This window comes from Danio rerio, chromosome 5 (assembly GCF_052040795.2).
Source record: "Danio rerio strain M-AB ecotype USA chromosome 5, GRCz13ab, whole genome shotgun sequence".
Lineage (NCBI taxonomy): Eukaryota > Metazoa > Chordata > Actinopteri > Cypriniformes > Danionidae > Danio > Danio rerio.
In genome coordinates, this window is record NC_141025.1 from 27635372 (window position 1) to 27663129 (window position 27758).

At 35.6% G+C, this 27758-nt stretch overlaps 1 protein-coding gene and 1 long non-coding RNA gene across 35 annotated transcripts in view; both read right to left on the reverse strand.

Annotated features, from left to right (window-relative positions):
* arvcfb (ARVCF delta catenin family member b) overlaps positions 1–27758 on the reverse strand; it is a 428020-nt gene that overhangs the window by 345602 nt on the left and 54660 nt on the right.
* On the reverse strand, positions 11049–26443 carry LOC147843987 (uncharacterized). The gene is made up of 4 exons (XR_015491241.1): positions 26127–26443; positions 22514–25211; positions 11282–14065; positions 11049–11219 (listed from the first exon to the last, which is right to left on the reverse strand). It is a non-coding gene; the product is annotated as an uncharacterized LOC147843987 (long non-coding RNA).

Sequence of the window (27758 nt, forward strand, 5' to 3'; positions counted from 1 at the left end):
TCTCTCTGTGAATCTGTTGACTGAAGAGCAGCTCCTGTCACGCACAGACTCTGAGAGGACACGCAGGTGAGAAAGAAAAAAAATCACCAACAAACATCCAGGAGGCATGCAGACAGCTCTGAAAACACCATGCTGTGAAAGAGAGCCATTTAGCCAGGCTCCAAGGTAAACAGACGAAAACAGAGCCAATCATTGTATCCTTCCTTATGCATTTCTTTCCTTTTCGTCAAACACACAAAAAAAGTATAAATCAAAATACAGTTGAAGTCAGAATTAACCATCCTGAATGATTAGCCCCCTTTTATATTTTTTTCCTCGTTTTCATTTTTTCCAGCACAGTTGTAAACATAATATTTTTAATAACTCATTTATAATAACTGATTTCTGAAGCAGGTCTAAAGTCCAGCGCAGTGCGCGTTAGCTGTGCGCCTCGCTTACACATTGCTTAAAGAATGCAGGATGAACAGCTATACGCAAATATCTTTACAAATTAAAAAGAATTAAAGGAATAAATTATTACAAAAATATACTACTTTCTCCATACATATAAAAACCACTACATCCATGCCTTCTTGATCTCAGGGTTTATTCTCGACAAATTGTTTTTGTATAATGTTGTTATTATTGATGTGAGTATTATTCATTATATGCATGTTTATATTTGTTTTTTTTTTTTTAAAAACAAGCTTAGATTTGTTTGGATATAACTCTTATATATTTATATATATATTGTGTTTGTATATATATATATATATATATATATATATATATATATATATATATATATATATATATATATATATATATATATATATATATATTCTGTCTTGTGTTTTTGTGTTTCTGTGTTTTGTGTGTTATGGCAGTCATTACGTAAGCAATTTCCTGCGGGATCAATAAAGTTTTCTAAGTCTAAGTCTAAGTCTAAGTCTTATATGACCACACTTCGTTATTATTCATTTGCTAAAAATTAGAAATGAATTTAGAATTAGTTTTGAAACAAATCTTTGTGCTCAACAAACAAAATTAATTATGTAGGATAATGGATGTCTTCAGTGTTTATTCAGTTCAGGGTTTCAGTACAGTGTATTTCCTGCTCTCTATTCACTGTCCTCAGCTGAATGAGTCTACCTTATAAAACACCAGCACTGATGCTCAAGTACGCACTCAAACAGCAGATCCTCACAATTCGGAATCTTCCAAAAACTTCTCTTGAACTGCTTTGGTCATCTTTTCAGCTCCACAGTCATCATAGTCGTTTTATTCAATGCTATTTACTTAACTTTGCCATTTATTTAATAATGTCATTTATGAATGATAAAACTGTTACTACCTGCAGTTCTTTCTGCTTACAGGGGCTTGCCATTTTGCAGAGGTTTTTAAAGTTAGGGAGAATGGAAAAAAGTGAAAAACAACTTGTTACAACAGTCTCGAGTGGTTTCAAAAAAACTTGATTAGGTCATTTTATTCTGCACAAAGCATGAAATCACAATTAAAAGAAAAACATTTACAAATGTTACAAAAGAAACACTGTTTGTTAAAAATGATGTCTGCAATATGATGAATATATTTTAAAAAGCATTCATAATTAAAAAAAAGTATACATAATATGGGAAAATCACAACACAGGCTCATTTTAAAAAACGTAGTCCCGCGGACGTTTCTGGAGACCGCAAATTATGTAGCCGTAGGTACGTATGGCTGCATTTAATTTTTTTTAAGCGGACACTATAGGGTGGTATGACGCCATTCCTTTTGGCGCCTACCAGCTGACCGCTTACCTCTGTGTGGAGGGCTTTCCCGCCGCACACCAGTTTGTCCAGTTAGCTCATCGTGTACGTCGGTGGACTTGAGATACTGAGAGGAGTTGACCAAGGCGAAGACCGGGTTCGAGTTCGGGGTAGAGCGGTTCCAGAAATTAGGTAAGACAAAACCAGAATCCAAAAAATAAAACAAACGCATCCGAGAAATGTGGTAAAAATTAGAAGAGGGGTTTTCGTTTTCTTGACGGCTTTTGAAACGGTCAAACAGTAAAATTGGTTGGGATTAGGGAAGGATGAGGGTGGTTTGTTCAATTGGCCCAGTCAATCAGCGGCCACTAGTGGGTTCACATGAAAACAGCGCGGGCGCGAACGGCACTCGTGAGAGGCATTTGAGGTATAGCGGCTTCTCGCATATTTGCAAAACTAAAACTTGAAAAATACGTACTTCCTGGGATGTATTTTGTGTTCTCCAGAAATGTCCGCGGGACTACGTTTTCAAAATGAGCCTGGGTTGAAAAATCACAATATTACTGTTTTGCATATTTTACTGGATGGATGGATGGATGGATGGATGGATGGATGGATGGATGGATGGATGGATGGATGGATGGATGGATGGATAGATGGATAGATGGATAGATAGATAGATAGATAGATAGATAGATAGATAGATAGATAGATAGATAGATAGATAGATAGATGTCACAATACTGGAATTTGAAACTTCGATATGATACCAACAAAAATAACGATATTTGATACCATTTTCTAAACTACTGTTTTTTTATATTATTTGTTGGCCTATATTGTTTAGTCTATATATTTTCCACATACTTTACAACATCAGGCACTGAAATCAACATAAACCAAGGCCCATTTCTGAGAATTCCTAAGAAGAAGAAAAAAACGAGACAAAAATAGTTCCACATATCGGTTTCAAGAAGAGAACGCCTGTACCTACAACCTCACCCAGTCCGCATGCCTTTTGCGCTTTGCACGGAAACATTAAATCTCCGTGAATAATTGTGTGGGATATTAAAGTACCATGAAAATGCCTCCTCTGCAGGGCCAAATGCTTAATCCAAATGAACTCCAGCGAGCCACTCCTCCACCTGTCCGCTTGGTCAAGGCTGGTATTCCAGTCTGCCTGCCAGCTCTCCTCACAACACACCACTTCAAAAAAAGGCATCTGTGTTTTTCTGCACTTTGGAACATTGTCTAGAACAGGAGTTTGGAGAAGACTTCAAAAAAAACTCCACACTCAGCAGCTGTAGCCCACAAAATAAGCATGAAAAAGACTTAAGAAGATGAAAAGGCCATGAAAGTGTTGACATTTAAGAGGATCAGGTGGACATTAAATCCAGCTCTGGCTGATGATAATGCTTTTTAAAACACTCGGCTATTACGTGGAATACATTTACAAAACATTGGGCTAGCCAGTACGTACTAGAAAATGAAGGGACGATTTAGTGGGAAATTTAAATGAAGTGAGTGAAATAAAGATCATCCAAACAGAATTGTGTTTAGTGAAATCTATTAATCTGTCACTGGTCTGCAATCAGATGCTTCTAACTTATTTATATTGTAAGAAATGTGCCTGCCTCGACCCAACTTCCACTCTAATTGGTGTGTTGATGCTCATTTCCTAAAGAGGCTGAATTATAAGAGAAAAGAGAAGTCAACGGCTTGTTGTCTCTGCAGTGTTTGGGATGACTACATTTTCACCAAATAGTAACGATTGTAGAATGGGCATGGGTGTGGTGCACAGAGAACCATCTCATCAATGGTGTGGAAACTGCATAGAGAGATAAAGAGACAGCCAAAGAGTAACTTCATTAACATCTAAAGGCAAGTATAAAGGCAACATCTATAGACATATAGACAGCTTTGACAGTATAAAAGCTTTGAGTTAAAGAATGTTTATTCTGACTCTGATGAAGTCAGGGTACTGCCATGTACTTTGAGACTTCTATGCTGACTAAACATCATTACTGAGATCTTCTACGTCCTCATAATTTTTTTCTAACAATATTTATTTATTTATTTATTTATTTATTTATTTATTTACATATATCCATGTATATCAATTTATCTATTCACATATCTAAACAACCTCTTATTTTGTACAATATATTATGGTGTCAATAATGTACTAACTTAATATTTAGAGAAAAAAAAATCATATTTAACATATGATATGATATAATATAGAAACAGCAAAATAGGAGCATGAAAAGTGAATTTAAGGTTTTTTTTAATAATTATTCAGTGGTTGCCAAAGTAGGGGTAGCGGTACAATAATGGTCGCTTGGTGATTTCCAAATGTCAAATAAATTTAATTAAACTATTATAATTACCATATTTTATCCATAACCAACAGAAGATGAAAATAGTGGTTAACAGTTACATCAAAAACAAAAACATGCAAATGAAAAGCCATCAGCCTTTCAATAATATTTTTTCATAGGATTGATGCGTTTATGTTAGATTATGGGCGAGGCAGTGGCGTAGTAGGTAGTGCTGTCGCCTCACTCGGCTCAGTTGGTGTTTCTGTGTGGAGTTTGCATGTTCTCCCTGCCTTCCCGTGGGTTTCCTCCGGGTGCTCCAGTTTCCCCCACAGTCGAAAGACATGCGTTACAGGTGAATTGGGTAGGCTAAATTGTCCATAGTGTAGTTGTTAATGTTTCCCAGAGATGGATTGTGGCTGGAAGGGCATAAGCTGCGTAAAAACTTGCTGGATAAGTTGGCGTTTTTTTCCATTGTGGCGACCCGGATTAATAAAGGGACTAAGCCGACAAGAAAATGAATGAATGAATGAATGTTAGATTATCAACACAGCAATAGCGTCAGCTGCAGCAGATTAATTTTATAGCACTAGGTTAAACTTTTTGATGCCTTTATGGCAATGAAATACATTAAAAATAAATACAGACCCCAACTGAACATTGAGAATGATCTCTGATTGGCGGTCTCCAAAATGTAACCAAGAATGATAGACATGTGTTTTCCTGTTTGAGCTGTTAACATTTATAACAGACCACCGTACAAATATACTCACCAAGACATGAGTTTTTGACTCAATTCTGTATTTGTCTGTTCAAGAACAAGATGTTGGAAAACAGAATGAAAAAGAAAGGAAGTATTTATGTTCTGTCTGAGATGCAGTTTTTAATGTACATTGTAAACGTACACGAATACAGAATACAGTTCTCTTTCGCATGCACATTAAATATGATAAAAAAGTGACAATGTAAAAATAGGAATCACAAAAATGCTGAAAGTTGTTTTCCCAAATGTACATTCAGTTCAGCGAATGGAGAGATTGAGATGATTTAAACTGAAGTAAAACTGCTGTATCACTATACCAAAATTCTACAGCGAGAGAAATTATGCTAAGTGAGTGAAAGTATTGCCTTAAAATCTTGACATATTGACACCAGCATCACCAGCTCCATATGTAAGCCCTTTATGACTAAATTTCATGTAATTACTCTGTAGCTCACCAAACTGCCACAATATGTTCAAAATTTTCACAATATGCACAAAGCTTTCAAAGAGTAGCAACATGTGCAAAACAATCACTGTCACAACAATCAATATATTGACTTATCGCCCAACACATGGACATAACCTCTATCATTTTTTGGTGATATACAGTATATCAATACAAAACCAATTTTTGAAACATTTTAGCTGTTTGAGAAACATCTCTACCTCTATTAGAGGTGTCAGTAGCTATGTTTCCATCCAAAACTGCGAATGAACTTTATGCGCAAAACTGGATTATCGCATAACAGTCGTGCGAATAAAGCAGCGTTTCCATCCAAAGAGTCAAAGCAAACAAATCGTCACTTTCTGATTAACTGCTGCCAAATATCAACAGTAAAAACTGAATTTACCGCAGTAGAAGAAACTGCGTAAATCTTTTCTTCATCTAATAAATGACTTGCGCCTCAGAAGGCAATCCTGACACGCAGTGAGTGCTCGGTGGCGTTTGCAGGTGTGAGACGCAGAGCACAGACGCTCTTGATTCTGGAGGTCATTAATAATAAAATAACACTAATACTCAAATGGTAAGGCGTTTTAGAAGGACCAAAACAACATTTCACATTTCATGTTTTACAATGTGCTCAGCCTGCTGGTTTGTCCATTTACACACATTTTTATCATAACATGATCTCTTATAACAGAATCACATGACCTTTTTTTAATGTGCATGCTGAAATTCATGCGGTAAAAGTGTTTCCACCGTAGTTTATGCGCATCTTTTCCTATCAAATAAAAAGTTTATTCCACTCAGTTATAAGTTTTATGTGCATTTTCAAAGTTTATGCGCATAATGGTGTTTCCGTCAACCATTTTTTATGCGCATATGCAAAATGTGCATAAAAATAGGTGGATGGAAACATAGCTAGTGTCAGTGTGGTTTAAAATGCACTATAGTATTTACTCTAAATTACTTTAGTGCATTTTCATGTGGTGTCTGAAAACTGAACATAGATGTGGTCGCCTCTGTTACTTTTTACCTTGCACATTTCTGTTACCAAATTAATATTATTTATTCAGGATATGCATTTTCACATTCTGATTCCAATGCCTAATCATTAAATTAAAGTAAAATGTCTACAGGGTGGGCCATTTATATGGATACACCTTAATAAAATGCGAATGGTTCGTGATATTAACGTCCTGTTTGTGGCATATTAGTGTATGTGAGGGGGCAAACTTTTCAAGGTGGATGGTGACCATGGTGGCCATTTTAAAGGGCCATGAAACCCCCTCGTTTCAGCAGGGTGTTTTCACACCTCTACTTTGGAAAAAGTCAGAAAAGTGGGCGTGTCCAGCTCTGTTTAGGGGGGAGTGTCGGAGGAACTAAAGTGGGAGGGTGTGGGAGTGTCTATTTGAGCACGCGCGAGTTTCAGTCAAAATACTCACACACAGGAGAAAGAGATGGTGTTTAACCTACATGGACATCTGTAGTGGAATTATTTGCCAAATTATTAAATGGTGGACTTTAACTGCAGTTTGGCTCTTTCATTCAGGGAATTCATTCATGCCCCTCGCGACAAACGAGATATTTGATTCGAGGATCTGCTCTAAGCGTGTATTTTTCATGCAATGTTTGATATCGCACGGCGAATGAGAGAAAAAAAAACCTCAGCATTTTCCGGAAACTTAGATGCACACGGCAGGTAGTGTCAGAAAGCCGCGTATGTTATTCCGGTCACAAAATGCGGTTAAAAACCCTACACGAGGTTAAAGTTAAAGTTAAAGTTTGGTTGCGGTCCTAACATGTTACGGTGCAATAGTTAACTTAGTTCGATACGAACAAACTGAATAAACAAAGAGCACTGGTCGCTCACTTACCAAATCTGTAGAGACAGGACAATCACCAGCAACTAGAGCCGCGTCTTTATGAAGAGAATACTACAAGCGATTCCAGATCTCAGCGTTTGCAGATGAGAACAGCTCTCAGGTAAACAATAATCCTCCTTAGACACGCAAGTTATTGTTGTCGAGCGTCGCGTACACTGTTAATCCACACGTGAGTCTGAGCTCTCACAGAGAGAAAAAGAAAATGAAACTTAACTGCAGCAAACTATAAAAGCAACACTTCACGCTTGTTTTGCCAACACAACGTGGCGTCTATGTCGTGTAAACACAGTAATGAATATTAATGAAGTTGCACAATAGAGCGCGCTGATTGGTTTGAACCAAGCCTTACTCATGCATTAATGCAACACACTGTAAGACGTAATAAGACTCACTCTGGCACAGACGCCCAGTCTGCAGGCTGGAATACAGGCTATTATGTCATGGCCGTGACGCAGCTTCAAAAATTTGTTTCAAACAGGAAGTACGAATTTGCTTGAAATAACGCAAAAACAACCAATTTACACTTTTTAGTGAAATATAGGTGTCTTAATAGTGTTTTTAGCAGTGTGGGACACATATACGACTGTCAACAGCTCAAAAAATGTGTTTTGGTGTTTCGTGACCCTTTTTAAAGTTGGCCATCATGAATCCAACTTTAGTTTTTCAATAGGAAGAGGGTCATTTGACACATCAAACTTATTGGAAATGTCACAAGAAAAACAATGGTGTGCTTGGATTCAACGTAACTTTATTCTTTCATGAGTTATTTACAAGTTTCTGACCACTAATAAAATGTGTTCAATGTGCTGCTCATTGTGTTGGATTGTCAATGCAACCCTCTTCTCCCACTCTTTACACACTGATAGCAACACTGCAGGACAAATGCCAGCACAGGCTTCCAGTATCTGTAGTTTCAGGTGCTGCACATCTTGCATATACTACTGTGCCACAAACAGGACGTTAATATCACCCAAAATTCCCATTTTATTAAAGTGCATCCTTATAAATGGCCCACCCTGTATAATAAAATTAAATATTCGTAAGAATAAGATGTTTTCTTTGGAAGAATATACTTGCATGGTGACGATATTACAGTATATTGTGATTCTCGCATTATATAATGAGTAGCATAAAATGTTCTTAGAATGACAAAAATATAGTTTATCGCTATATATTTGGCGCAGTATATATCGTACAACCAAAAACAGATATTGTGACAGGCCTAGACATCATAGCACCGTTATGAGAAACAAGACCATCAATTTTAGAAAGAAAAAATGCAACCATGAGATATAATGTCTTTATGATTCAATGAGACAAAGCATAATAACTCTGAGAAAGTATCACAAGTGAAGTGAGTATTGTCAAGAATGGTTACCCAGCTTTTGACTTATCAAGTGCACACACACACACCCACACACACAAAAATGAGAACACACCTGGAGAAATGGGCAGCTATTGCTTCCAGAATCTGTGGACCAATTAAGGGTGCGATGCCTTGTTCAAGGGTACCACAGCTGGGTATTGAAAATGGGAGAGAGAAAGAATCTCATTCAATTCAGCACCTTCAATTTAACAAGAACAGGGAACAAACCTGCAACCTTTGTATTACAAGTCCAGCTCCCCAAACATTAGGCCACTGAATGACAATGACAAATAAGGCTGCATGATATTGGTAAATAAAATTGTTATTGTAATGATTTATTATTCTGTGATACATATTGCGAGTATTATTTCTCCAGATGACTTAAATAACTCTACTTGAAAAGAATTCATATTTTAGATTGATTGGGATAACTTTGTGAGGGAGAAAAATATAAAAAAAAGCATAAATAAACCAAAATACATTGATAAATACAGTAGAGCAAAGTTACAAATTAAATAAAAAGTGCTTTATGGTTTCTGGGGAGTCTATTAGGTACACAAATATTGCAGGTTCTATTCTCAGTACTGGCCGAAATTGAAGATGGAGGGAATGAATTAACCGCACCCTATCTTCAATCTTCAATACCCAGCTAAGGTTCCCCTGAGCAAGACACCACACCCCTACTTTCTCCCCAGGAGCTGGAAGCAATAGCTGCCCACTTCTCCGGATGTATGCTCAGTCGTGTGGGTGCACTTGGATGGGTCAAAAGTCGAGAACCAATTTCGCGTATTTTATTAGGACAAGCGAAAATGATGGTACTAGAAAGCATAGAACTGAATGATATACACTCACCGGCCACTTTATTAAGTACACCTGTCCAACTGCTCGTTAATGCAAATTACATGGCAGCAAATCAATGCATTTATGCATGTAGACATGGTCAACACGATCTCCTGCAGTACAAACCGAGCATCAAAGTAAGGGAAAAATTATTTAGATTACTTAAAAGTAATTTAAGTGACTAAACATGGCATTGTTGTTGGACCCAGAGAGGCTGGTTTGAGTATTTCAGAAACTGCTGATCTACTGGGATTTTCACGGACAACCATCTCTAGGGTTTACAAAGAATGGTCTGAAAAAGATAAAGTATCCAGTCCAAAATTGGACAATAGAAGACTGGAAAAACTATCTCAATCCAATAGTGCATCTTTGAGATGTGGTGAAACAGGAGATTTGGATCATGGATGTGCAGCCAACGAAACTGCAGCAACTGTGTGATGCTATCATGTCCATATGGACCAAACTCTCTGAAAAATATTTCCAATACCATAAATCAAAAATTCTTGTTGATTTTAATTTTTTTTAAAGCTATGTATGACATTCCATTTTTTGACTTGATTTGGTGGTACAACGGTGCTCTGTGTAAGGCTTATGAAAACAAATAGGTTTTTGCTCCCATTTTTCTTTTTTTTCCCATTCTTTTTCTCCTCTATTTTGAGAGTTAGTTGTTTAGATAATGCATTAATATTTTGAAATAATGTATTGTAAAAATCGAATCAATTTCGAGTATGGATAATCATACTTGACAGTACTTACTTCACCTCACTTCACTTAAACCGGCTTAAACTCCTGAAACAATCACAGGCCTTAAAAACAAATGCAGTCAATAAACCGTTTGGTTACTTTTCATGGTTAAACTTGACTCAATAAATCACATTAGATTTCAAAAGTGGCTCCTAGCTGGTCAGCTATAATCCCAATTACACATTACACATTACAATTAAACATTGCAGATTCTGTGATGTGGCTATTATCAATACACACATTATACAGGCATCAATGCTATACTGTATATCGTAATATATTGCGCAGCCCTAAAGACAATCAACAGAATTTTCTCTATGTCTGCTGTTGTGACTCAATTTTTTTTCCCTCAGAGAATAAAAATCCATCAGGAAGCTGAGATGTGCTTAATTAAACTAACCTGAATTCAGCTTGAGACACGTTTGACAGCAAAGTAGAAAATGAAAACAGGGCTGGACTCATCACCGCCTGACATTCTGCTGTTGTATTAAACTCTTGACCTATTCTCTGACGCGTACCATAATCCAAATATAAATGCCAGACAAGACCTAGGAAGTTTTATAATACCAAAGCAGACTGTCAGGCTGTGTTTAGCAGTTTTATTTGATGATTAACACGCTTGCTGTGAACAACTACGGATTTACGAACAGGCATTTAACCGACGTCCAGTGCTCTTTGAAAAGCCAGATCTCAATTCCATGGCAAGTATTAATTTGTGGCCTTTGGAGTGGTGATAACCTAAGAGCCTATTACAACCAAGCAGGAAGCGTAGATATGGAGACAGTCTTTCAAAGGCGGGAACAGCATGCCATGACATTAACATATAGAGCCTTGCTATTTATTCTCTGGTTAAATAGAGCTAAGATTCTCTTGAAACTCAGCTGTTTAAATAACTGAGCAGAAGCCATTCTAAAGGCTGAAAGGGTGAGAGTGGAGTGATAACGTTAAACATAAGCTGATTAAAATGTTATGTAAAAGGCTACAAGCTTGAGCAGAGGCTATAAAGTCAAACTGTGGACATAAGGAGATTTTTTATTAGATGAACTTGCCATGCGGCTTTTTCTTAACCGTAATTATTTGTTCCGATGCTTGCTCTAACAGTAGCAATTGAAAATCTACATTAAATGGAGCTGCATGGAGCTACATGGCTTACATTGACAAACAGTACAAAAGGGCCTAATTTCTTTTTCACCAATAATCTCCAATCCTCCTTATACTGTTGATGCAAAATACTGTAAAATTACCAAAACAAAAACCTTCGTCAACTCTTAAAAGAACAAACCTTTTAGTTAACCTCTGAAAAATGTAGAAATCCATAAATGTTTATGTTTGTAGTAATAAACATATAAAGAAATGGATAAGGAAAATGGTAAAATACAGTAAACTCAACGGTCATTTTAGATGACCCTTTTTGTATTTTACCAAGGTTATTTCATCTAACCCAGAAACTAAAATTAGTCTTTGAATGAGTAAACACTTGACCCAAAGATGTCGAGTAAAAGCATATAGCTTGTCTAAATATTAGATTTTTTTTACAGTAAAAATTTAATAATAAAGATTATATTTAAATTAACCTGAAACCCTTAAAGGTGCTGTACTGTATGCACGTTTTTGACTCTTCTAAAGCATAAAAATGCCATAATATGTTTGCAGATATTTAAGAAACATGCTAAGTGAACATTCTTGTTGATCTAAAAAAAAAAAAAACAATGCTAAAGTCAGATATTCTGCTTTGAAAATGTCTTTTAGTTGCCGGAAATGCTGTACTTGTTTTTGTCATTTAACTTGCTCAATGCCAGTTTAGCTAATTATATTTTAGCACCCAGGGTTGCCTTGGTGGAAACCCACGTATTTCATTCATTCATTCAGAAAGACTCTGAAAGCATGTGTCCGTGACCGAAATGCAACCTCCGGTGGACAATAGCTGACTCCGGAAAGAGCTACAGATTCAGAGTTCCACATGAGGTGGTTGTTAATTAGCAAATAACATAAATATTACGAACGTAAACATTAAGTGAGCAAGTTACATTGTTACCCTGTGTCCTAACGAGATTTGTAGTGATAAGCAATTTGGCTGTCTGCACCAGACAAAACACAACAGAAATTTAAACACAGCCAGAAACACAGAATAGTGCACTCACTGCAGTCCAATGAAATGGTAAGGTTTATAATCTAATTGATACATACTAAACCTCTTTAAAATTATTAATTGTACATGCTAAATGACTTATAGTCAACATTCGAAATCTGCTACTGCTTTTAGTACATGGCAATAAATGTCATGTAAAATTTCATTCAAACTCACATTATTAAAATTTAACGCTAAATAAAGCACATGAGGTGTACCTGATCATTGTCAGTTTGTCCTGTTGTTCAGCTGCAAGAAATAGAACCCAATAGAAACCAGTAGTCTCAGACTTAGTATGTACAGTAAGCATCTTTAACTATAAACACTAAAGAATATTTTAAAAAGTAGCTTGATTTATTCATCTTAAAGACGGCATACATAATTAAAGCTTAACATTTTTGGGCAAATCTTTTTTCTAAGTATTACCCTCAATAAAAAATACTAAAACATTAAAGATATTTGACTAGAAAACCTTATTTGCACTTATATAGTCCTTTGTTGCACTAGTATATTAGTGCCAAAAATACATTACATGGTCAAAATGATACATTTTTCTTTTATGCAAAAAATCTTTAGAATATTAATTAAAGATCACGTTCCATCTAGACATTATGTAAAATTTTCTGTAAATATATAAAACCTCACTTTTTGTTTAGTAATGTTCGTTGTTAAGCGCATCATTTGGAAAACTTTAAAGACTTGTTTCTTTTTTCTTTTTTCAAATTTCTAAAATATTTGTATCTCTGCCAAGTATTGTTTTATACTTACAAACCTAACATCACTGGAAGGTGTATTTATTCATATTCCAGTTTATGTTTAAATGTCAAAAAAAGACATTTATGGTTCAGGGTCTGTGGTTGGAAGGGTATTCACTGTTTTAACATGAGGATGCTGGACAAGTAGTTCAGAATCTACAAACAATTTTATATTCTGGATTTATCAGGCAGGAAATGGTCAACAGGTAGAAACAAGAGCATAACAGTAATCCAGAAGTGTAGTCAAGGTCACAGGCAAAGAGGTCAATACAGGCACCAAACAATGTAAACAAACAAGACAAGGGTCAAACATGAGAAGACTAAACAAGGAGAACGCTTTGTAATGTTACAGGTAAACAACAAGACTCAGCAATGTGTGTGAGAATGAGACCAGTATACAGTACATATAGTATATGTATATAGTCCTGGGGCCTCATGTATCAACGCTGCGTACGCACAAAAACTTTGCGTACGCCAGGTTTCACGCTCAGAATCGCTCACGTTTGGATTTACTAACAATGAACTGAACGTGGTAATGTGCGCAGCTCCACGCCAGCTTTATGGCTGGCGTAGCACATTTTTTGTGCGTGTCTGTTTTATTTCCATTGGCGACTCCTAGAGGCAGTTGTGTTAAATTCCTCTCTACAGAGTGTCTGAGCCTTGCAATGGCAGCTGTATGAGACGGGTTCATCTAGCAGGTATATAAGATTTCCATATCATACAGTTGACCAGCTAAACATTAAAGCGCAATTTGCAGCGGTTGCCTGTTTTCCCATTGTAATCTGAGCTATCTACTGCACGCACATTGCTATAAAGACACCACCTGAAGATGAATTTGCATGCGTGAATCAGAAACATTTCCATTCACTAAATGCAAATAAAATATGATGCACAAACTTATTAATGATTTCTACTTGTCTTTCTCGTGATAAATAGTAGGCAAGATCTGATATGTAGCGGGGGAAAAAAGAAGAAAGAGTTCATCAGACGCTGGATTCGTACCGAGTTCATGCTCGAACGTGTCAATACATGTTAACATGCGTCTTACGAGCTGCGCCACTGAGACTGTTAAGGGTACTGCAACATTTTACACCTACAGATGTTACTACTTCAATGTGTTCCTTGTACCGCCATTCATGCCGCGGCGACGGCGGTGCTTGATGCGCCAGCAGCATTTGACCGCTGGGTGGCACTTTAACCACAGATATTCAGCTTTGCCTTTTCACAATGCTAAACAGACTGTTCTGTAGGCGTAGCTTACTGTATGTGATGTGATGTGTTCAATTAAAATATAATTTTAATTTAGTTTTTCTGGTAATAGACATGCTCTTACACTATACTATGCTGTAGAAAAGATACATGGTGAGAAGTCAAAAAGCTAATATAAGAATTAAGTTATTAGCCTTCAGTGCCCGATTAAATTGCGTTGGGGTGAAAATAATGTTTTGATTTCTTTGACTATCATGGCAATGTTATAATCTCAAATCTTAAACGTGCGCATATGAAAAACAGCAAAATAATATAGATTATCCTGCCGATAGAGCACATCACCTCACAGTTGTGAACTTGCGATCACCTCAACTTACATTTAATTTTTTTTTTACCTGGTTTATTGTAAACTTATTAAGTGCAAAGAGGATTCGTTTTGGAAAATAGAATTGAAGAAATGAAAGACAACTAAAATGAAAGCACAAACATTCAGTACAAATAATTAGTCTTAAATAAATAAATAAATAAATAAATAAATAAAGCAGTCTTTTAGTCTAAATATAGAGAGATGTAGTGTTTGCTATTTTGATAGAACTAAGACTAGACATGTTCATTTATATTTTTAATTTACGTTTTTATTTACATTTTCGTTGTTGATTATATTTACGATCTCATTTTATGTTTCAATTATAGTACATAATAATAAACGAATAATGAAAATAAATGAATAATGAAAATATTACATAAATTAAGTCTGGCAGGTTTATTTTTAATAATTTAGTTTCAGTTCCGTTTTTTTGTTTCAAAACGACAATGTTCTGCTTTAAAGTATAACTGTTGTTTTGTTTTGTTTTTTTACTTAATGGCTCAGTATGTTTTGTATTTTATTTTCATATTCAGTCACCTTGCATATGCGTGTGAAATATAATGCCGCATAACCGCGGAAAAAGAAGAAAAGGCTGTCAGTTAAAGCTAATTAATCAAAATAAGCTATATTAAAATACAGCATTTATGTTAATACAGGCAGAGTGTGAACAAACGGCTAAGATATGTGCTTGCCTTGTCCTGCAAGTTTATTTTTAATAATTTAGTTTCAGTATTATTAATTATTTTTCTCAAAACGTCAATAGCACCTTCAATAATCTAAACATTTAAGATGGACCGCAAGATGTGTTGAGTGGCTATATGTGAAGAACAATGGCAAAGCTAAGTGTGATTATTGTAATAAACTAATAAGTTATAAAGCAGAGTCCCGACCAACAGGACTGACTAAGCATATGCGGTTGGCTCATTCTTCACGAATATAGAATTAAAATTATGGCGCGTTAGGTTCATTGTGCATCCTGCAGGTGCAACCAACAAGGGTTGTGCATTTGAGTTTAACTTTTTGAGCGTTATAAGCAGCTCGTTGTTAGTTTTTATTTAAATATATCGAGCCGAAACTAAGCAGCGCATTCTCTCCGCCTCCTCGTTTATAACCAGCGGGACACGCCACTGAAGCAGTGGAGGACACTCCGTCGTTCATAATCTTTGCTGATGTGTCGGAGTCGAAAGAATATATCAAAGAGGAATGTTCTTTTGACAGTCCCGATATGTTCAATCTTTTTTTCCCTGTCATTTCTCTTCAGCAAATTATATTTTTAAAGCTGCTTGATTCTTTTAAAACCGAAAGCAGAGCCCGTCAATTGGTGTTTTTTCATAAGATACTCCTCTATCAAGGTTTTATTTTATGAGTATTCTTTAATGTGCTTTTTAATAGTTTTATTTTATTCAAAGCAGCACCTAAAAGCGAATTTATCCTCAAAACGTGGCATGAGAGCGATGCATGTCATGTGTCGCATATTGCCTTTTTTTCTGATCTTTTTGCATAAAGGTTTTAATCAAAAGACAGGTAATTTAATTACTTTCGATGTGCTAAAATATTTGTTAAATAAATGTTATTTCAAAAAAAGCATATGCAATGTGCTCTGACAGGTAAAATCCGATTCTTTCTCTCTTTCAAGTTCAAAGCAAATTTGAATGCCAAAGGATTTTAGATATGCATATACAAGACTATGTAGTATATTAACATCAACAAATTAATAAAATAAGTAGCAAATGAGAAATAAATGACAGACAAGTTGAACAGACATTATCTCTAATTATCAGAATTGCAAGATTAAAACAGCTGAATATAGGCCTAAATAATCTAGAAAGCAACTACTGCGCGCTGATATTTCTTCTTCTTTTTTTCGGAATAACGAACAATTTCAACCGCGGGGAGATACCGACAGCTTGATTTGCAGTATTTTCTAACATGTTAGAAGCGGGCAGCGGACATCAGCTAGCCGTAAAGACGGGCCGCACAAAAAAAAAACATGGCTGCCGGTGGAGAAGCGGCTGTGCCCTCAGCAGCTGATTGAGACGGAGCTGCATATCCCGAGTGCACTAAATACTCCGAGATCCGGGAGAAATTCTACCCGATAATCCAACACATACAAAACAACTTTGAGTCCCTGTCGAACAGAACCCATCTTACTGGGGGAGTGTGTGTGCTGCTGTGTGTTCACCCAACAATACCCGCTCCACTGTCTCCAACACACAAATACTGGAACTCTTTATGTGGACTTACTTTTGATAATAGGCTACTATTATTACCTTTATCCTGTTTAATGTTATCAAAAATCTATTTTTATTTTTATTATTATATTTTTATTTTTTATTCTATTTTTATTTTTATTAATCATTTTTTTATTAGCCTATATGTTATTTTCATATTTGTTTGCACTACTGCCCTTTTTGCACTGTCTTGTTTGTGAGACGCGCACTGCTTTGGCAAAACGAATGTACAGTTACTTGTCATGCCAATAAAGCACCTCAAATGTGAAAATAGCCTAGGCAACAAATAACAAATAGTAGTGTAATAATAACAAAAAATGCCCTTTTCATTTTCATACAATAGGCCTATGTGTGGGTTTTGACAATATGTGTTTAATTAAGCTATAAAGATCAGATGAAATGCATAGTGAAATATGAAATAAATGTCTCTTTTGCTGAAAATTTAATTAATCTATATATTTATTATTTTAAAAATCAACTCATTTTTGCCCAGAGAAAGAGGCGCGCGGCACTAGCGGACATGGGGTGCTTTTCCAAAAAAAGACGTACAGTAACTTGCAGCTGAACTATGCACAGTTTGGGGATACAATGAAAAGCCGATTTTCACTATTGACCCTGTTTTTATTCATTGACGGCTTCCCAACGCCGCTTTTCTGTTGCGCGAAAAAAAGCTGCTGCAAATAAGCAAATTTATGACAAAACAATTTTAATAGTTTCATAGTAGTAGCTGGTGTGCTTCATCTGCGTGATTCTGATTTGACATTCTTCCGCTAAACTTGCACTGTGTTGATGTGTAAATGAACTATGTGTTGATGTGTTAATGGGCTATGATCTTTGCTATTGAGTTCTCTTTGCAACTTTCAATTTCGAGGTGGGGGAAGTGGGAAGAGGCAATTCAAATGTACCATCTCTAAAAAAAAGGCCGCTTACGCGGCATTTGTGTTTATTATTACCTTATTTTTATTTTATTATTATTAATTTATTCATTCATTCTTCATTCATTTTCTTTTCGGTTTAGTCCCTTTATTAGTCTGTGATCGCCACAGCGGAATGAACCGTCAACTTATCCAGCATATGTTTTACGCAGTGGATGGCAGGAGGGCCAGCTGGGGCTTCGGGACGGAGTGAAAGGAATTTGCCCCGAGTCTGGGAAAGATGGCTTGCCGTAATTACACTATAGTTTTCCTATCGCACACATGCGCCAAACAAATAAACAAATAAATAAAAAGGAAAAGAAAACATCTAGACTTATAGGCTGAGGTCTTTTTGCTTAAAATCGCCCTTATGTTTCCGTTTTAAATGTAAGGCTGTTGCATAGAATAATACAATTTTAATTTATAAGTGATTTTGCTGCGTCCCCCTTGATGTTTCAATAACGCATAATAATCTACACACCATATTAAAGACACAGCAGACATAAAGGTTGTGTGTGAGAGACCGAGCAAAAGAGCGCTCTCTTCACAGCTCTGTGGATGCTGCTAGCGGCTTCTTTCTTTTTGTTATTTATTTTGCAGATAATACACCATATGAATACAACAGAAAGACATAACACTTTACAAATTACCTTTTGTAGACTCAAAACAAGTGTCATATCTTGATAAGCCTAAGCCACATTGAAATATAATTTAAAGAATTACATTATCGGATATAATAAAATCGCATTAAATAAATAAACCAATATAAAACAAGCAAAAGCAAGCTATAACAGTTTAGGTAGGCCTATACATAAATAAAACCGTTAAAGCCAAATCAAACTTTTATTTTACAAGATATTTTCTTTTAAAAGATTTTAGATATTTTCTAAAAACAATAAACACCAGAGAAGGTTTAGAATTTATAAAGTATTTGGATATGATGATAATAATCAAATCGTGCAAACAGCATTTTTGGGAACACGTTTCAGGTCTCTCCAGTGCATTTGGGCTGAATGTTTGACTGTGTCTAAATGAGGATGTTATAAAATACATTTTCTACCGAGTTATTAACGGATGCACAATGTCAACAGGGCTGGGTTTGCGTTACGCGCTGCGAGCAATATAGGCCGACAGTGGAAATGCGACATGACTTCGGTCTCGATGCCCATTAACACCTGAAAGACAAGCTTTTGGTTATGAGATGGGGGAAGGGGTATGTCTCCACCCTCAAGTGTTTTCCACAAACATGGTTACACAAAATCCAAAACTCCCGAGGACGGATGGCGTAACCGTAGCAAAACCTATGCGTTTTAAAACCAAACCGCAAATGGGGCCTTATGAAAATGAATGTTTCTATGCACAGCAACTTCTGGACTGAACTATACTTGTTATTTAAAATATCTCTATTACGCTCTAGCATTCGCCAAAACGAATTTGTACATACAAACACCGAACATAGCCTAGCTGAATAGGGTGTTGCCTGCTGAGCCATGACAGCAGCAGACAATTCCGCACGACCATAAAGCCTTCACCCGACAGTTATTTTCTAATATTCACAACGCGAGCCACAACAATAGACATGCCATGCCCATCATCCTTACAGACAACTTCGCTTTAAACTGTATTAAGGTCCCATTTACACTGCACAGCAGTTTTATATAAAACGTTAATGATACATATAACAGGCTACATTTTGATGGTGAAATAACCTTTTAAACGATGGCTTTTTATTTCAGTATTCAAACATTAAATAACGAATGCATCAAGTGAAATAACGAATATGCAAAAACACATGTATATAAATATAAAGGACTATTATAATTAGCAAAATGCTGCTCTATAGACAAATACTGCTTGACATTTTAGAAAATGTTTTGCGTATACCCAGTACCGAGAACAAACAAACAAAAGCACATGGCTTGTTAATCAATTTAATCAAGCTCTAGCCATGAATAAAATAATAGACTATTTTATTATTTTAATATTTTAGACGACGGGTTAGTAATTATATTATAAATGGTTATGTTCAGATCAATGAAATAATAACTTTAATAATTCTGCTTTGCATTTTTCTATGCATTACTAACATCACTAAACCATACATTTGTTTTATAAGTTAACCAAATATTTGCAGAGATTCAGCGGTTTTTTTTTCTGACGCGTCAAATTCAAATACAAAACATACTGAGCCATTAAGTAAAAAAACAAAACAAAACAACAGTTATAGCTACTTTAAAGGAGAACATTGACGTTTTGAAAAAAAAAAAACTGAACTGAAACTAAAGTATTAAAAAAACAAACCTGCTAGACTTAATTTATGTCCTGCGGCAAAAATATTTTTATTATAATCTGCTTAAAATAGGTCAAATTATTTTATTTTTTTCTGCTTTTGATGAAGCTGCATTCAACTTAAGCTCAATGTCGGCAATGTCTTTAAATAAATAATATATATAGGCCTATTTTCATTATTCATTAATTTTCATTATTCGTTTATTATTATCTATAATTGTTGAGACATAAAATGAGATAGTAAACTATAATCAACAACGAAAATGTAAGTAAAAACAGAAATAAAAACATAAATGAAAATGTCTTGTCTTAGTCCTGTCAAAATAGCAAACACTGAACATCTCTCTATATTTAGGTTAAAAGACTGCTTTATTTATTTATTTATTTATTTATTTATTTAAGACTACTTATTTGTACTGAATGTTTATGCTTTCATTTTAGTTGCAAAAAGATCAGAAATTGATCTCGCACGCGCAGGGAAAAAAGGCAATTATGCCACACATGACTTGCATCGCTCTCATGCCAAGTTTTGAGGATAAATTCGCATTTAGATGCTGCTTGAAATAAAATAAAACTATAAAAAAGCACATTAAAAACTTTAATAAAAAAAATAAAACATTCATAAAGGAGTATCTTATGGAAAAACACTATGGGCCCTGCTTTCGGTTTTAAAAGAATCAAGCAGCTTTAAAAAATATCTAATTTGCTGAAGAGAAATGACACGAAAAAAAAAATAAAATAAAAAGATTAAACATATCGGGACTGTTAAAAGAAAATTCCTCTTTGATATATTCTTTCGACTCCGATACATCAGCTAAGATTATGAATGACGGAGTGTCTCTCCTGCTTCAGCAGCGTGTCCCGCTGGTTAAACGATGAGGCGGAGAGAATGCGCTGCTTAGTGAACCTAACGCGCCATTATTTTAATTCTATATTCGTGAAGAATGAGCCAACCGCATATGCTTAGTCCTGTTGGTCGGGACTCTGCTTTATAACTTAGTTTATTACAATAATCACACTTAGCTTTGCCATCGTTCTTCACATGTTGCCACTCGGCACATCTTGCGCTACATCTTTAAACAAATGTTTACATTATTGAGGTGCTCTCCGGCGGCGAAGTTTCTGGCAGAGTAGCGAGTGAAAAAATGTGCTTGCAGAAATTGGAATCAAAATTTAAATTATATATAACAAGCATCGTATTCTTTCTAATCCTCGCCCAGTTTTAATACAAGTTGTTTTTATATTTGTGGCTGTGAAGTTTATTAAGAATATATATATATATAGCCTACTTTATTTTTTTATACTTTAAGTGATCTGCTTGAGGTAGGTCACGTTTATCAATGGTAAGTTTTAGCCTAAGTTTACATCAATAACATAATGTGTATTGTCCTTTACCATACAAAAAAAAAAACAAGAAAAAAAAAACATTATTATACATAGTTGCCTGTAGCCTAAAGGCCGCAAATGCATTAAAAGGCAAGCGCATATCTTAGCCTTGAGTTTGTTCACACTCTGCCTGTATTAACATAAATGTTGTATTTTAATATAGCTTATTTTGATGAATTAGCTCTAACCTTCGACAGTTTTTTCTTCTTTTTCCGCGGTTATGCGGCATTATATTTCACACACATTTGCAAGGTGACTGAATATGAAGTTAAAATACAAAACATACTGAGCCATAAGTAAAAAAAAAAACAAAAAAACAAAACAACAGTTATAGCTACTTTAAAGGAGAACATTGACGTTTTGAAAAAAAAAATGAACAGAACTGAAACTAAATTATTAAAAATAAACCTGCAAGACTTAATTTATGTCCTGCGGCAAAAATAATTTTATTATACTTTTAGTGATCTGCTTAAGGTAGGTCAATTTATTTTTCTCAGTGTTTCACGTACTGTACGGCAATGTCTTTAAATAAATAATTTATTTAGGCCTATTTTCATTATTCATTTATTTTCATTATTCGTTTATTATTCGTTTATGTACAATTGTTGAGACATAAATAAGATAGTAAAATATAATCAACAACGAAAATGGAAATAAAAACAGAAATAAAACATAAATGAAAATGTCTTGTCTTAGTCCTATCAAAATAGCAAACACTGAACATCTTTCTATATTTAGGCTGCTTTATTTATTTATTTATTTATTTATTTATTTATTTATTTATTTATTTATTTAAGACTACTTATTTGTACTAAATGTTTGTGCTTTCATTTTAGTTGTCTTTTACTTCTTCAATTCTATTTTCCAAAACGAATCCTCTTTGCACTTAAAAAGTTTACAATAAAGCGTGTTAACAAATTTTAAATGATTAATGAAGGAATTATAATGCTTTGACTTATTGTTTAATATCATTTACAAGCACAGTAGCTGTATGATCTATTTCTGTCCGTTCGCATCCCGTCCCTTTGCGCCCCCTGGCGGCTCATTCACAAACTGCGGTCATACACTAAAAACAGAGCGGCACCTATTTCAAACGGCGGCGGTACCAGCCGCGGCGTTAATAGCCACTTTGAACTCTCACCTACTGTATAAATCACACTATTTCTCTTTTAACTCCACAGTGCAACTATGTTAACCCCATCAGCTAAAAGCTTCAGCTGTGTGTGTGCAATAATGGGTGATACAAAACTGGTGTGAATGTGAGGTGCCTGATGGGAAATGTAGTGCATTCCAGTGGCAGAATTTTAGTTTGCGTGATAGTACATGTCCTCTAGTGATCTATAAGGGCTAGATCGCTGGTGATTGTGAAAGCAGGAATAATTGGTGGTTCATTCTGGTGTGGTGACCCCTGATAAATTAGGGATGAAGTCGAATGAATGTTGGGGTCCAGGGTCAGATTTATTTTAAAAAATACATTTTATTTTCCTGAGTAAATGTATCTTGATTTAAACTGTATCGTGCTATTTTTAAAAAAAATTGCAAAAAAAAAAAAAGTGAGCTGTGTTGTAATGTGGATGTGCACAAGACACACTGACCCTCACATGGGGGATGCAGCTTTAAAAGACAAGACTATCCTCAGGCAGTTCTGCTAGTTTTAACCTAAGAATATTTGCCATTTATTAAAATCGGCAGAACTAGCTCACAGTACAATGAGAGATTCCACTTATGCTCAGTGTGACGGCAATTTGTCATGCATCTCTGAAAAAAAATATTACCATCCTTGTGGAGACAAGAAGGAAAAGCGCCATAAGCAAAAGGAATTATAAAATATTACCAAGCTATACTTGCTGGATTTTATTGGGGCTACATGTATATGATGAGTGCTGACCTTTATGTCATGGTAATGCTCTGAAAACAACCGGATCAAAATATAATTAAAACAAAAACATGTTCACGGGCAGGAAGTCAACAGGCCAGTAGGGCCATGGGAAAAGAGAAAAATCAATGGGGACTTTGCAACAATCTCCTGCAATGAGCTCAATGTGGGGCATTTAGTAGCACTGAGTGCAGAAAAAGAGCTTTTGTTGGGCACAGAGTAATAACTCTGCAGAAAAAATTAAATCAGACTAGACTGGTCTTTCAGTCGGTGCAAAAACAAATATAAACCAACAGAGAAGCTAGACCCAGCCAACTGACTGGACAGAGATCATGATTCAAGTAATGAGAACATCCATTTAAATTAAATGGATAACTTTTTTGAATTCGTAGGTTAATCTAACATTTATAACATTTGCAGAGTCATTGCCATGTCGTGCCATTCAAATGATGTGAATGAAAGCTTTTTGGCTTCCCTGTAAAATATAATTATTAGGGGAAAAAGTTGTAGTGGGACCTAAATGTTTATCCTGCATTATTGCATTCAGTGTAAGCTGCACAATTAAACATTAACAGATTGTGATCTCAATTCAAACCTGTGCAACATGAATAGTAAATGATGATGATTTGCATATGATTATTAATCCTTCGAAGCGCTGCATTAAAATCTGTGTTTGATCTAGAGAGATTCAGTGTTTACACTTTTCAGTTTGTAACAATTAAATTACACAGAATTACTGGGAGAACAGTTATAGTTCAGATATAAACACTGATGTTTATGGGAAATGCCGTTTAATGAAACTTGGCACTGGTGAATGTTGTAGCAATTACATTGTGTAACCAATGGGAGGCGACAAGCAGCCATCATAATTATGTCACTGAATAGGTTTTCAAAAATAATACATCTTTAATGAAACATGAAGATTTATGTGTGAATTGTTGAATAATTCCTTGAAAATAAATATGATATGTGGTAAAAGATGTTCTTTGCAAAAGATGATCTTTACAACGGCAGCAAAAAAAAAATTTCATATTGAATATTTTTCTTTTTATTAGCTGGTTCTTTCTTGATTTTTATTTTGATTAAAATGACAGATTTTAACTCTCTTTTTGTTAAAACCAATGGTTTTTGTTGTAATATTTTTGTAGAAATGGAAAGCAAATAATATTGGTCTCCTCTCTTTTTTACTGATCCGAAAAATGGTCCGATCTGTGACTCAAAAACCGTAGTGTGATGCGAACCGTGAGATTTGTGATCCGTTACACCACTAGTTTAAATGAGTTTCAAGTAGCCAATTGTGTTTGCATCAAGACCCTACACTTTTAATTCTACAGTACCTCTAAAGGCTGAATTACACTACCCAATGTAACCCATGCCGCATGCTTTGCACGTAGCTGTGCATTTATACTTCTGCATTGTGTTTGTGTTGCTCTGACTATAACATTTCCGAAACGCTAGCTGGCAGTGTCCTTTATCTGTTTCTATATTCCTTTATGTTGAGTTTGCTTGCAGATGTTTTTTTTTTTACACTGGAAAAGTACAAAATGGTTACTTACTGTAGAAGCAGCTAAAACTAACACTCATTCAAAAAATAGAGGCAGAAACTGGTGAATGTGCAACTTTAACCATAAATTAAAGAATAGTATCCATCTGGGGTTCCTCCATGGGACTCAAGCCTTGTTAAACACTCAGCCCACCGGTTTTGCTACTTCCTACGGCTCTTGGCCCCGCCCACACACATCCCCACTACCAAGCCAACCAATTACAGCTAATGCACTAGGTGTCACCACAACATGTAGTTACACTTTTTGAGAGGTGCACGTCAATTCTCTTTATGTTGAAGACATGAGGGTAGGGGAAGTGCTATATAGCCCTTCAAACGAAGATTTTTCAAGACTACACTACAAACAAAGTGGTATGAAAAATATGTGAAATATAATTTTTGATATATAATTTTGATTGAGCACCTGCCTTTGAGAATCCTGCAATATATATATATATATATATATATATATATATATATATATATATATATATATATATATATATATATATATATATATATATAGTGGCAGGTTGGACAATACAGCATCGCCTCGGTCCAAGATGCACTTCAGCTTTGCATTCATCTCCACCGATCAGCCTCAGCTGAAACCCATCCCCAACTGGATATAGAAGCACCAGCAAAGACAGTGAGGACTTATCTCTCCAGAGTAATTTCTCTCTCACTATGCTCCTGAAGTCAAGCAGCTGATCGACACCTCCTTACTTACCTGCATAGCTTCACGATCCCCCGGAGTACTCTCACCTTCCTGGCCCGAAGAATATCCTCTTTCACATACACTTGCACGTTGTAAATAAACCACCCTCCAGGGCATCTGTTTAAAACTTAACATCCATGGTTTTCTTTTCCCTTTTTTCTCAACACAGTGTATACAAAATGATAAATTTCGCTATTGACAATATATTTTTAATTCTGATACTCAACGATTCGACATAATCTAGTCACTTTTTGACATGACACAGTGACGGAACATTTTTTTTACTTTTGGACTAAAAGCTTAATGACTGGGATTTATCTTTTTATTTGTGAAAAAAGACTTTTTAGGTCTTTTATTTGTAAACACAAAGTAGTATTATGTTTATTGCAACAGGATCTACCAGTCGTATGCTCTGTATAAAATGGTGATGGCGGAGGAAATCTAGAAATCTGTATTCAAGTAGAATATGAACGTTTCTAAAGTCACAATACAGCACAAAACAACTTTGTGGACATGTAATCTTTGCTCGTGCCTTATATAATGACTACTGCAGTTGACATCTTGTATGCCAGATGACTTGGCAACAACATAAGATCCCATGTACAATTGTATAGTAGATACCGATAACAGAGAATGGCCAGACTGGTTTGAGTGGATATGAAGGCAATAGTAACTCAAATAACCACTCGTTACAACTGAGATGCGCTATAGCAACAGAAGCGCTATAGCAACAGAAAACCACAACGGGTGCCACTCCTGTCAGCTAAGAACAAAAATCTGAGGCTACACTTGGCAATAGAAGATTAACAATAGAAGATTGGAAAAATGTTGCCCGGTCTGAAGGGTCTTGATTTCTGCTGCAACACTCAGATGGTCAGAATTTGGCATCAGCAATATGAAAGCATGGATCCATCCTTCCTTGTATCAATGGTTCAGACAGGTGGTGGTGGTGTAATGGTGTGGGGGATATTGTCTTGGCACACTTTGGGTCCATTAGTATCAATTGAGCAACCTGTCAACACCACAGCCTACCTGAGTATTGTTGTAGACCATGTCCATCTCTTTATGACCACAATGTACCCATCTTCTGATGGCTACTTCCGGCAGGATAACACGCCATGTCATAAAGAGCGAATCATCACAGACTGGTTTCTTGAACATGACAATGAGTTCACTGTACTCAAATGGCCTCCATAGTCACCAAATCTTAATTCAATTGAGCACCTTTGGGATGTTGTAGAACGGTAGATTCGCATTATAGATGTGCAGCCAAAAAATCTGCAGCAATGTGTGATGCTATCATGTCAATATGGACCAAAATCTGTGAGGAATATTTCCAGTACCTTGTTGAGTCTATGCCACGAAGGTCTAAAGCAGTTCTAAAGGCAAAAAGGGGTCCAACCTGGTACTAATAAGGTGCACCTATTTAAATGGCCAGTGAGTGTATACACACACACACACACACACACACGTCTAGATACATGCATTTTCTATTAAGAGTGTGCATGACCATAATCACTTCATTAAAGATACTATTATGTCATATATAGATTGATAAAAATCGAAACCAAAAAAAAAAAAAATTATATATATATATATATATATATATATATATATATATATATATATATATATATATATATATATATATATATATATATATATATATCCTTCTTTTTCACCTTGATATTTTCTCTTCAGGTCTTATTTGTCATTACAGTGTCCTCATTTAAGATTCCTGAGCAGTCTCTGGGGTGCTTGTCTCTTCGGTGAATTCTTGGTTTATTAATATATCATTTCTCCCTGTCTCACACTTTACAGGTTCCTTGAGTACCATAAAAATCCATTTCTGTGTGGCCAGATAAGAATCCACACACCTTTCTCCACCTTACTCCTCATACACGAAATAGACAAGACTAAATGGAATACAAATCAATTCAAGTGTCAATGACAATTGAATTCTTGCATTTATGGTGTGCAAAACTGAAACTCATTCCCTATAAAACTCTACAGCAGTTTTTGCCACTGGAGGGGAAACGGAAAGAGATAAAGATGAAAAGTGCTCTTTTGAAAAAGAGCAATGTCCTCCCATTTTCCCCAAGAGCTGACGTGATTCCCCAAGTCCAAAAAAAAAAAAAAGAACAAAGGGTCAACTTTTCTGTAATCACCTCTTTTCCCCCTCTAGATTGCATGACCTCTGAGGCTCACACAAAATCTGAGCAAAACCTGAAAATCCCCCAGGTAAAAGAGGCA